Genomic DNA, 12977 nt, shown 5'->3' with positions numbered 1-12977 from the left:
AACCATATTATAAAACTCAGGGCACAAACCTCCAGAGAAACAAATTTTCATAAGCTCTGGCAAGTGGCTGGGACACCAGGGTCTGTTAAAGCTCCTCTCTTCAACATAGTCTGCTCAGAATTCTGGGTCTCTACATCCCTTAGTGACCGCTGTGGCTCTGCCTTCATTCTAGGGAGTTTATTTCAGGATGGTGCAGTGGAGGGCACGGGCTGGCAGGTTAGATCTGAGGTTTAGTTCTGACTCTGCCATTTAATAGAACATGAGCAAGACATGTATCCTGTCTCTATGATCTAAAAGTTGGCTTCCCTCAAGGTCACTTCTCACTTTAACAATCCATGATCTATATGAAAAGGGTTGAAGATCTCCTAAGGAGAGCAAGAATAGTATTAGTTTCTCTTTCTATTTTCCTCATTCCATTTTTTTCTTGTTTTCTTTTAGTGATGATATTCAAAAGAATGAAGGATGTTAAGACAGAAGACCTAGTTTTCTTTCTTAGATGCAACAGTCTCTTAAATGGTCTCCCTGACTCTTCTTTCTGTCTCCAGTCTCTTCTTCTATGGTTTTTAGAAAGAGCCTCCAACAGTGAAAAATGCTTGGATAGTTTTCATTGCCTTTAAGATTAAACCCAAATTTCTTACCATAGTTTACAAGACCACCTAAGAATCTCACCCTATCTATTACTACTTCGGTTCATCCCCCCTTCTTGCATTCTTTGCTAAATTATACTAATTTATATCAACTCCTTGAACAGTTGTGTTCTTTCTCAAATTTGAGGCCTCTACCACAGCTCTGGCTTCACCTTAGGTACTTTAACTCCACCCCTTCATCTAACTCCCACTCTTCATGTAGATTTCATCTTCAAGTCACTTTCTTTAAAAGCCTTGCTTGGCTCCTAGGAATATTACACCACATATTTCTCCTATCATAATACACAATTGTCTTTCCAGCTATATTTCCTGGTATGTTGTAAGCCCTGTGAGGTAAGGCCTATGTGGGCCTTTCATACTGCTGTTTTTTCTTTCTTTCTTTTTTTTTTTTTTTTAACATCTTTATTGGAGTATAATTGCTTTACAATGGTGAGTTAGTTTCTGCTTTATAACAAAGTGAATCAGTTATACATATACATATGTTCCCATATCTCTTCCCTCTTGCATCTCCCTCCCTCCCACCCTCTCTATCCCACCCCTCTAGGTGGTCACAAAGCACTGAGCTGATCTCCCTGTGCTATGCGGCTGCTTTCAACTAGCTATCTATTTCACATTTCGTAGTGTATATATGTCCATGTCACTCTCTCACTTTGTCACAGCTTACCCTTCCCCCTCCCCACATCGTCAAGTCCATTCTCTAGTAGGTCTGTGTCTTTATTCCAGTCTTACCCCTAGGTTCCTCATGACTTTTTTTTTTTTTTTCCTTAGATTCCATATATATGTGTTAGCATACAGTATTTGTTTTTCTCTTTCTGAGTTACTTCACTCTGTATGAAAGACTCTAGGTCCATCCACCTCACTACAAATATCTCAATTTCGTTTCTTTTTATGGCTGAGTAATATTCCATGGTATATATGTGCCACATCTTCTTTATCCATTCATCCGATGCTGGACACTTAGGTTGCTTCCATGTCCTGGCTATTGTAAATAGAGCTGCAATGAACATTTTGGTACATGACTCTTTTTGAATTATGGTTTTCTCAGGGTATATGCCCAGTAGTGGGATTGCTGGGTCATATGGTAATTCTATTTTTATTTTTTTACAGAACCTCCATACTGTTCTCCATATTGGCTGTATCAATTTACATTCCCACAAACACACTGCTGTATTTTCAAATGTAGCACAGTATCTGGCACATTGAGCAAACAAATAAAGACCTGAGCTTGAATCCCAGTTCTAAGATTTATTAGTTCCATAGCCATTATCTGGCTTTTCTAAAGATCGTTCTCCTTACCTTTAAAAATAAGTCTTGAACTAAATAATCTTTAATGCTATTTCTTCTCTATAATTCTATAGTATTAATATATTTATGTAACATTTACATGCCAGAACTTGGTGTGGAAAAAACACACTATTTAATAGTAATTTCTATCTTCAGTACCCATTCCATCAAACAAATAATAATAATATTAATAATAAGTATATATATGGCACTAGCCATTCGTACTTTTCTGAGCACATTATATATGTCAACTCATTTAATTCTCACAATAGTGTAAGTTAATAGTATAAGTAAATCACTATTATTCTCCCCAATTTATATATGAGGAAACAGAGACACAGAGAGATAATGTGACTTGCCTAATGTCACAAATCCTAGGCAAAGTTAATATTTGAATGCATCAGATTTCATTCCTGAGTCTGAGCTCTTAAAAACAATATGTGACAGTGCATTTTTTAACTATAGTTAAGAAAACTTCATTTAGTCGACTTCAGGTAAACTTAGTGGAATAATTTCATCAGTCATTTAAGTTTAAACTCAATCAAAGTGGAAAAAGAGGAAATGTGCAAATTCATCATCTTTGTGAAGGAAAAGTATCCTTTTTTAGATCTTGATCTAAATCCTATGGCAGGATGTAGTTCCTTATTTGTAGTCCTTTTCCATTAGGCCATTATATATATATTTTCTACTTTCTTCTGACCTCTGACAGGAGGGTCCATACTAGATCACCCAGGGCTTTGTCTATTAGATTTCCTCTGAACTTGAGGGTTACACTTGGAGCAAACTTTCATACCCTTTTGGAGAGTCCCAGAGAACTTTCAAATGCTCTCCTATTCCACTCTGGTGCCACAGGAATATCAGGAGGTTGTCTCCTGCTCTCCAGTTCTTAGGCCAACCAGCCATGCTCTTATTTCTACTCTACTTCTGCCATGCTGTGAGAGGTTGAATAGCTTCCACAGGAAACATGCAGCATCCCTGGGTCTGACCTAAGAAGCAAGGTACAGATCCACCCTACCTTCAAATTCTCAACATTAAAGAAAGCTTAGTGATTCCACCTCATGATGACATGGACTGAGATTGAGTTCTCAGGCACAGTTTCTCAAACTAAACTCATTTCCTTTTTAATATCTCTTTCCTTTTCCTTAACCTACCCTTTAGTTTGGAGGAGATGGCCATGGAAAATAGTTTGGCCTAATTAAAAGTTCTCCAATATTTTTCTTTAGTGCCGGTACTGTGATCTTTAACTGAAGCCAAGAATATAATACCTAAAAAATCAAGATTGAATCCCTCCACCTGCTTAGAATAATGCTAGACTTGGTCTATTACATTTATAACTGAGATTCAGAAGTAGAAAGAATAGATGGATTGTTAAGCCAAATATGGTATATATTATCCCTGAGTTCCTTTTTTTTAAAAATTGAAGTATAGTTGATGTACAATATTATATGTTACAAGTGTACAATATAGTAATTCACAATTTTTAAAGGTTATACTCCATTTATAGTTATTATGAAATATTGGCTATATTCTCTGTGTTGTAAAATATATCCTTGTAGCTTATTTTATTTTAAATCTTTATTGGACTATAATTGCTTTACAATGGTGTGTTAGTTTCTGCTTTATAACAAAGTGAATTAGCTATACATATAAATATATCCCCATATCTCCTCCCTCTTGCATCTCCCTCCCATGCTCCCTATCCCATCCCTCTAGGTGGTCACAAAGCACCGAGCTGATCTCCCTGTGCTATGTGGCTGCTTCTAACTACTAGCTATTTTACATTTGGTAGTGTATATATGTCCATGCTACTTTTTCACTTCATCCCAGCTTACACTTCCTCTTCCATGTGTCCTCAATTCCATTCTCTACGTCTGCGTCTTTATTCCTGTCCTGCCCCTAGGTTCTTAAGAACCATATATACATATATATTTAGATTCCATGTATATGTGTTAGCATGCGGTATTTGTTTTTCACTTTCTGACTTACTTCACTCTGTATGACAGGCTCTAGGCCCATCCACCTCACTACAAATAACCCAATTTCATTTCTTTTCATGGTTGAGTAATATTCCATTGCATAAATGTGCCACATCTTCTTTATCTATTCATCTGTTGATGGACACTTAGGTTGCTTCCATGTCCTGGCTACTGTAAATAGAGCTGTAAATAGAATATTGTGGTACATGACTCATTTTGAATTATGGTTTTCTCAGGGTATATGCCCAGTAGTGGGATTGCTGGGTCATATGGTAGTTCTATTTTTAGTTTTTCAAAAAACCTCCATACTGTTCTTGATAGTGGCTGTATCAATTTACATTCCCACCAACAGTGCAAGAGGGTTTCCTTTGCTCCACACCCTCTCCAGCATTTATTGTTTGTAGTTTTTTTGTTTTTTTTTTTTGTGGTACGTGGGCCTCTCACTGCCATGGCCTCTCCCATTGTGGAGCACAGGTTCCTGATGCGCAGGCCCAGCGGCCATGGCTCACAGGCCTAGCCGCTCCGCAGCATGTGGGATCTTCCCAGACCGGGGTACGAACCCGTGTCCCTTGCACTGGCAGGCAGACTCTCAACCACTGCGCCACCAGGGAAGCCCTGTTTGTAGATTTTTTGATGATAGCCCTTCTGACCAGTGTGAGGTGATACCTCATTGTAGTTTTGATTTGCATTTCTCTAATGATTAATGATGTTGAGCATCCTTTCATCTGATAGTTGGCACTCTGTATATCTTCTTTGGAGAAATGTCTATTTAGGTCTTCTGCCCAATTTTGGATTGGGTTGTTTGTTTTCTTGATATTGAGCTGCATGAGCTGCTTGTAAAGTTTGGAGATTAATCCTTTGTCAGTTGCTTCCTTTGCAAATATTTTTTCCCATTCTGTGTGTTGTCTTTTCGTCTTGTTTATGGTTTCCTTTGCTGTGCAAAAGCTTTGAAGTTTCATTAGGTCCCATTTGTTTATTTTTGTTTTTATTTCCATTTCTCTGGGAGGTGGGTCAAAAAGGATCTTGCTATGATTTATGTCATAGAGTGTTCTGCCTATGTTTTCCTCTAAGAGTTTGATAGTGTCTGGCCTTACATTTAGGTTTTTAATCCATTTTGAGTGTATTTTTGTGTATGGTGTTAGGGAGTGTTCTAATTTCATTCTTTTACATTTAGCTGTCCAGTTTTCCCAGCAGCACTTCTTGAACAGCCTGTCTTTTCTCCATTGTATATTCTTGCCTCCTTTATCAAAAATAAGGTGACCATATAGTACTTGCCCTTGATCAACATACTGGAACATGGTGGCTGATCCTTTTAATGTGCTGTTGGATACTGTTTGCTAGTATTTTGTTGAGGATTTTTGCATGTGAGTTCATCAGTGATATTGGTCTATAGTTTTCTTTCTTTGTGACATCTTTGTCTGGTATTGGCATCACGGTGATGGTGGCCTCATAAAGTGAGTTTGGGAGTGTTCCTCCCTCTGCTATATTTGGGAAGAGTTTGAGAAGGATAGGTGTTAGCTCTTCTCTAAATGTTTGATAGAATTCGCCTGTGAAGCCATCTGGTCCTGAGTTTTTGTTTGTTGGAAGATTTTTAATCTTAGTTTCAATTTCAGTGCTTGTGGTTGGTCTGTTCATATTTTCTATTTCTTCCTGGTTCAGTCTCAGAAGGTTTTCTTATCTAAGAATTTGTCCATGTCTTCCAGATTGTCCATTTTATTAGCATATAGTTGCTTGTAGTAATCTTTCATGATCCTTTGTATTTCTGCAGTGTCCATTGTTACTTCTCCTTTTTAATTTCTAATTCTATTGATTTGAGTCTTCTCCCTTTTTTCTTGATGAGTCTGGCTAATGGTTCATCAATTTTGTTTATCTTCTCAAAAAACAAGCTTTTAAGTTTATTGATCTTTGCTACTGTTTCCTTCATTTCTTTTTCATTTATTTCTGATATGATCTTTATGATTTCTTTCCTCCTGCTAATTTTGGGGTTTATTTGTTCTTCTTTCTCTAATTGCTTTAGGTGTAAGGTTAGGTTGTTTATTTGAGATGTTTCTTGTTTCTTGAGGTAGGATTGTACTGCTATAAACTTCCCTCTTAGAACTGCTTTTGCTGCATCCCATAGGTTTTGTGTAGTCATGTTTTCATTGTCATTTGTTTATAGGTATTTTTTGATTTCTTCTTTGATTTCTTCAGTGATCTCTTGGTTATTTAGTAGTGTATTGTGTAGCCTCCATGTGTTTGTATTTTTTACAGATTTTTTCCTTTAATTGATATCTAGTTTCATAGCGTTGTGGTCAGAAAAGATACTTGATATGATTTCAATTTTCTTAAATTTATCGAGGCTTGATGTGTGACCCAAGATATGATCTATCCTGGAGAATATTCCATGAGCACTTGAGAAGAAAGTGTATTCTGTTGTTTTTGGATGGAATGTCCTATAAATATCAATTAAGTCCATCTTGTTTAAGGTATCATTGAAAGCTTGTGTTTCCTTATTTATTTTCATTTAGGATGATCTGTCCATTGGTGAAAGTGTGGTGTTAAGGTCCCCTACTATGACTGTGTTACTGTTGATTTCCCCTTTTATGGTTGTTGGTATTTTTCTTATGTATTGAGGTGCTCCTATGTTGCATGCATAAATATTTACAATTGTTACCTTCTCTTCTTGGACTGATCCCTTGATCATTGTGTAGTGTCCTTCTTTGTCTCTTGTAATAGTCTTTGTTTTAAAGTCTATTTTCTCTGATATGAGTATTGCTATTCCAGCTTTCTTTTGATTTCCATTTGCATGGAATATCTTTTTCCATTCTCTCACTTTCAGTCTGTATATGTCTCTAGGTCTGAAGTGGGTCTCCTGTAGACAGTATATATATGGATCTTCTCTTTGTATTCATTCAGCCAGTTTATGTCTTTTGGTGGGAGCATTTAATCCATTTACATTTAAGGTAGGTATTGATATGTATGTTCCTATTGCCATTTTCTTATTTGTTTTGAGTTTGTTACTTTATGTCTTTTCCTTCTCTTGTGTTTCCTGCCTAGAGAAGTTCCTTTAGCATTTGCTGTAAAGCTGGTTTGGTGGTGCTGAATTCTCTTAGCTTTTGCTTGTTTGTAAAGGTTTTAAGTTCTCTGTCAAATCTGAATGAGATCCTTGCTGGGTAGAGTAATCTTGGCTGTAAGTTTTCCCTTTTCATCACTTTAAATATGTCCTGCCACTCCCTTCTGTCTTGCAGAGTTTCTGCTGAAAGATCAGCTGTTAACCTTATGGGGATTCCCTTGCATGTTATTTGTTGTTTTTCCTTTGCTGCTTTTAATAATTTTTCTTTGTATTTATTTTTGATAGTTTGATTAATACGTGTCATGGCATGTTTCTCCTTGGATTTATCCTGTATGGGACTCTCTGCCCTTCCTGTACTTGAGTGACTATTTCCTTTACCCTATTAGGGAAGTTTTCAACTATAATCTCTTCAAATATTTTCTCAATCCCTTTCTTTTTCTCTTCTTCTTCTGGGACCCCTATAATTTGAATGTTGGTAGTTTTAATGTTGTCCCAGAGGTCTCTGAGACTCACCTCAGTTCTGTTCATTCTTGTAGAATGAGACTCACCTCAGTTCTGTTCATTCTTTTTTCTTTATTCTTCTCTGCAGTGGTTATTTCTATTATTTTATATTCCAGGTCACTTATCCATTCTTCTTCCTTAGTTATTCTGCTATTGATTCCTTCTAGAGAATTTTTAATTTCATTTATTTTGTTGTTCATCATTGTTTGTTTGCTCTTTAGTTCTTCTAGGTCCTTGTTAAACTACTCTTGTATTTTCTCCATTCTATTTCCAAGATTTTACATCATCTTTACTATCATTACTCTGAATTGTTTTTCAGGTAGACTGCCTATTTCCTCTTCATTTGTTTGGTCTGGTGGATATTTACCTTGTCCCTTCATCTGCTGTGTGTTACTCTGTGTTCTCATTTTGTTTAACTTACTGTGTTTGGGGTCTCCTTTTTGCAGCCTGCAGGTTCATATTTCCTGTTGTTTTTGGTGTCTCTCCCCAGTGGCTAAGGTTGGTTCAGTGGGTTGTGTAGGTTTCTTAGGAGGGGTCTGTTTCCTGTGTTTTGGTGGATGAGGCTGGATCTTGTCTTTCTGGTGGGCAGGACTGCACCCGGTGGTGTGTTTTGGTGTGTCTAGGACTGTATTATGATTTTAGGCAGCCTCTCTGCTAATGGGTGAGGTTGTGTTCCTATCTTGCTAGGTGTTTGGCATAGGTTGTCCAGCAGTGTAGCTTGCTGGTTGTTCAGTGGAGCTGGGTTTTAGCATTGTGATGGAGATCTCTGGGAGAACTTTCCCTGTTTGATATTACGTGGAGCCAGAAGGCCTCTGGTGGAGCAATGACCTGAACGTGGCTCTCCCACCTCAGAGGCATAGGCCTGAGACCAGGCCAGAGCACCAAGACCTTGTCAGCTGCACAGCTCAGAAGAAAATGGGGAAAAAAAGAAAGAAAGAAAAACTAAACTAAACTAAAATAAAGTTATTAAAATAAAAAAATATTAAAATTAATAAAAAAAGAAGGAAGGAAAGAAAAGAGCATCCAAATCGAAAAACAAAGCCACCAATTATAACAAGCACTGAAACTATACTAAAAACAAAAAAAACAACAACAAAAAACTGAACAGACAGAACCCTAAGACAAATGGTAAAAGGAAATCTATACAGACAAAATCACACAAAGAACCAGCACATACACACTCACAAAAAGAGAAAAAGGAAAAAAAAAAATCTATATATTAAAAAAAAAAGGAAGAGGGCAACCAAATCAATAAAGAAATCTATCAATGACAATAAACTCTAAATACTAAACTAAGATAAACATAAAACTAGATACAAATTAGATCCAGAAAGCAAACCCCATGTCTACAGTTGCTCACGAAGTCCACCTCCTCAATTTGGGATGATTCATTGTCTATTCAGGTGTTCCACAGATGCAGGGTACATCAAGTTGATTGTGGAGATTTAATCTTCTGCTCCTGAGGCTGCTGGGAGAAATATCCCTTTCTCTTCTTTTTTCGCACAGCTCCTGGAGTTCAGCTTTGGATTTGGCCCTGCCTCTGCATGTAGGTCGTCTGAGGGCATCTGTTCTTCGCTCAGCAGGACGGGGTTAAATTAACAGCTGATTAGGAGGCTCTGGCTCACTCAGGCGAGGGGGAGGGAGGGGTACGGAATGTGGGTCGAGCCTGCGGCGGCAGAGACCACTGTGACATTGCAACAGTCTGTGTTCCTCCCGGGGAAGTTGTTCCTGGATCACGGGACCCTGGCAGTGGCAGGCTGCACAAGCTCCTGGGAGGGAGGTATGGATAGTGACCTGTGCTTGCGCACAGGCTTCTTGGTGGCTGCAGCAGCAACCTTAGCATTTCATGCCCATCTCTGGTGTCCGTGCTGATAGCCGCAGCTCCCACCTGTCTCTGGAGCTCATTTAGGCAGTGCTCTAAATCCCCTCTCCTCACTCACCCTGAAACAACGGTCTCTTGCCTCTTAGGCAGTTCCAACATTTTCCCCAGACTCCCTCCTGGCTAGCTGTGGCGTACTAGCCCCTTTCAGGCTGTGTTCACGCAGCCAACCCCAGTCCTCTCCCTGGTATCTGGCCTCCGAAGCCTGAGCCTCAGGTCCCAACCCCCACCTGCCCCAGCGGGTGAGTAGACAAGCCTCTCAGGCTGATGAGTGCTGGTCGGCACCGATCCTCTGTGTGGGAATCTCTCTGCTTTGCCCTCTGCACCCCTATTTCTGCACTCTCTTCCATGGTTCCAAAGCTATGCCCCCCACCCCCCACCCCCGCCTTCCCCTGTCTCCACCAGTGAAGGGGCTTCCTAGTGTGTGGAAACCTTTCCTCCTTCACAACTCCCTCCCAGAGGTGAAGGTCCTGTCCCTATTCTTTTGTATTTTATTTCTTTTGTCCTACCCAGGTACGTGGGGAGTTTCTTGCCTTTTGGGAAGTCTGAAGTCTTCTGCCAGTGTTCAGTAGGTGTTCTGTAGAATTGTTCCACATATAGATGTATTTCTGATGTATTTGTGGAGAGGAAGGTGATCTCCACGTCTTACTCCTCTGCCATCTTGAAGGTCTCTTATCATCCCTGGATTTTTACACTTTCAAAGTGAATCTTGGTATCTGGTGAGGATGCTTTTTTCCATAACATACAAAAGCCATTCCATCTGAATTAGTCAAAAAAGCATTTCTAAGCACTTGCTCACAATGGGCTCTACTAGGATAAGGGAGAAGGTTCTGTTATAGCCTCAGCTCTTGACCCCCTTCCCGTGCTTCTTAGATGTTGAAGCATCCACTAATATTTTAAAATCAAAACACTGTGTAGGAACACATTGCCAATTCCATGCAATATTTAAAGTAAGGTCTAAAATATATTTTATGCATAAAAGTAAATAGATTACACAAAGCTGAGTAGTTCATGTACAGGGAGGCCTGAGGCTGAAAAGAACTAAATATCTGATCTCTGAAATGATATAATCTGATGTCTTTGGGAAGGGTCCAGTCTATGAAAGATGAAATTGTGAAAACAAATAAGAAAGTCTCTTACAAATCAACATGCAAGAGAGCAAGTGCATCAATCAGAAGCCCTGGTAACTTAGTGCTGCAGAAAAAATAAAAATCACACATTGGAGATAAGCAATGCAAATGAAAAATAAAGCCATGCTTTTTTGCCCTATATGCTGATCTTAAGACAGGAGAATTGAAGCCCAAGACTTTATAAAGGCAGTCAGGTTTCAGAATATACAACCAAACTACAAAGGAAAAGAAAAATTTATATATAGCATGTTTGTGTGTCTACAAAAAGCCAAACATTTTTCAAGCCAAAAAGAATTCCAAACAGTAATACATTTTTTTTGAAACATTTAGGCCAAGTGATTTGCATTCATCCATTGTGAAATGAAAGTAGAATTTGTCAACCATTCATGAATAAGACATAAATCTTTATGACACCTACGTGGGAATGATATACAATGCCATGTTAAGTAATAACATCTGGTGGTGGGCAGATGTAAATAAAAGGCTAGACAAGGCAGAAGAGAAATCCTTATGGATTTGTAAGTATAAAATGTGGAAAATGGAATAGGCTATAAGCTTTACTGTTATATGTCCAATATTCTATTTAGTATATTATAAAATATAGTTTGGAGTAATAGTTTGCAACCAGGAATAGAGTCAAGAATATTGAACGCTTTCTTAAGAAGCAATATTTTTTCTGAAGAGATCAGAAGAGAGAAACAAAATTGTACTCAAACTTATTTTTAAAAAACCCACACCAAGTAGCGAAAGCATCAATATGTTTCATTCCTGATAAATATTTTAGAAATAAATACTAAGTTTATACAACTGACAAAACACTTGAGAGAATATTATCTATATTCCTATAGAGAAAAACTGTGATTATCAAATGTCAAACCATACAGTGTATTTCACTGTAAAAAAAAAAAGTATCCTTCCCTGAAATATCCCCTGTTTATGACAGGAAAATAAGGTCTCTATATCCTAGAATAAGTTATTACTGCTCACCTGTTTTACAATATGTCTAAATAGCAGGCAGACCATGCCATTATTTAACTTCCCCAGCCAGAGGCTACCTGCTGGCAAGGGGGAAACTGATTTGAACAGCTTCAAATAGACAAAGAATATTAAAGTCAGTCCTCTCTTGTCATCCTCACATTTATTTTGCTTCCTGCATGGGAACTAAATGTGGACGAATTGTCTGAATAGTGAGAATGGCAACCTGTTCTATTTTTTAGGTCACAGACATTGGGGATTCTTACAGCCATGTTGTCATTTGGGGTGAGCTGCTTCTTGCTACTGATCTGGTTTCTTTTTCCATTAGCCACTCTGACTAGAGGCTACTCCAAATGTATCACTTCACTGGTATAGTTGGAGCTTCAAAACTGTGGTCTAAGGTCATGCATATGAGGCCTAGCAATGTTACGTACTAACCACCTAGCATCTCAGAGCTGCATTTCACCCAAATTAAAATTATATTTACATTATTAGATTTCCATGTGATTCAAACGTTTTATTAAGTGTGTTAAAGTGTTAGTTATTGCTGCTGCCTTGAAAGCTTTCAAATGACCTTGATTTTTAGTTAGCTTTTTATTATTTCCACATTATGTTTTTTGGACTCCAGTGACCTTCTTTCAAGTTGATCTTGAGAGCTGAGTTTCCTGCTATCTAAATTCAGTGGAGTACTGTTAAGGCTTTTCTTTGCCTCACCTCTGTTAAGTAGCAGTAGTTTGGGATCTTTGCAGTTCTACTGAACTTAAACCCTATGGTCTTTACTACATTTTATGGTACTGCTAAAGATTATATTCATGGCTTCTGATAATCTGGACTTTAAAGAACTTTATGGGCATATCAAAGTTTGACATTTATTACATTCTTTCCTCCTTCAGTTTTCTGTGAACTTATTTAGCAACCAATTCATGAAACAAAAATCCATTATATTATACTCACTATGGGAAAAGGGGAAATCAGAAAGATACGTTTAAATCTACATATTTCTTTGGAAAAAATATGGTTCTGTCAGGCCAGCTTGCCAGACTAGAACCTATGGGCTCTAGTGCTGTGTTTCTGGAGGTTGGTTGTCTATTTCTGTTTCTTTCTTGATGGAGGATATGGCTTCCATCAGATATTCAAAGGCATTTGTGACACTCCTCCCGTGACCTTCAACCAAGGTAAATACTATGGTTTTATAGCATTATGCCCATTCCAAGCTTAGAAAGAATGAAAATTCTTTAGCAGAACAATTCTTTGTAATTTTGGCCTTCATGTATGATATTTTTGGGCTGAAAAAATGCACCCAATAGTCCAAGGTGTATTTTCAGTATATAAAATATATCAGAGAGGTCACAAATTCAACATGTCTGAAGTTGAATTCATCCTGTTCACCCTATTGTATTAGTCAGAGTTCTCTAGAGAAACACAACCAAGAGGATATCTCTCTCTCTCTATCTCTATCCATCTATCTCTATCTGTAGATACCTATTATATATATATATATATATATATATATATATATATATATATATATAT

The sequence above is a fragment of the Monodon monoceros genome, unplaced genomic scaffold, assembly GCF_005190385.1.
Source record: "Monodon monoceros isolate NGI ecotype Baffin Bay Population unplaced genomic scaffold, NGI_Narwhal_1 Super_Scaffold_8, whole genome shotgun sequence".
NCBI lineage: Eukaryota > Metazoa > Chordata > Mammalia > Artiodactyla > Monodontidae > Monodon > Monodon monoceros.
The sequence above is the reverse complement of the archived record's forward strand: the minus strand, read 5'-3'. Positions refer to the sequence as shown.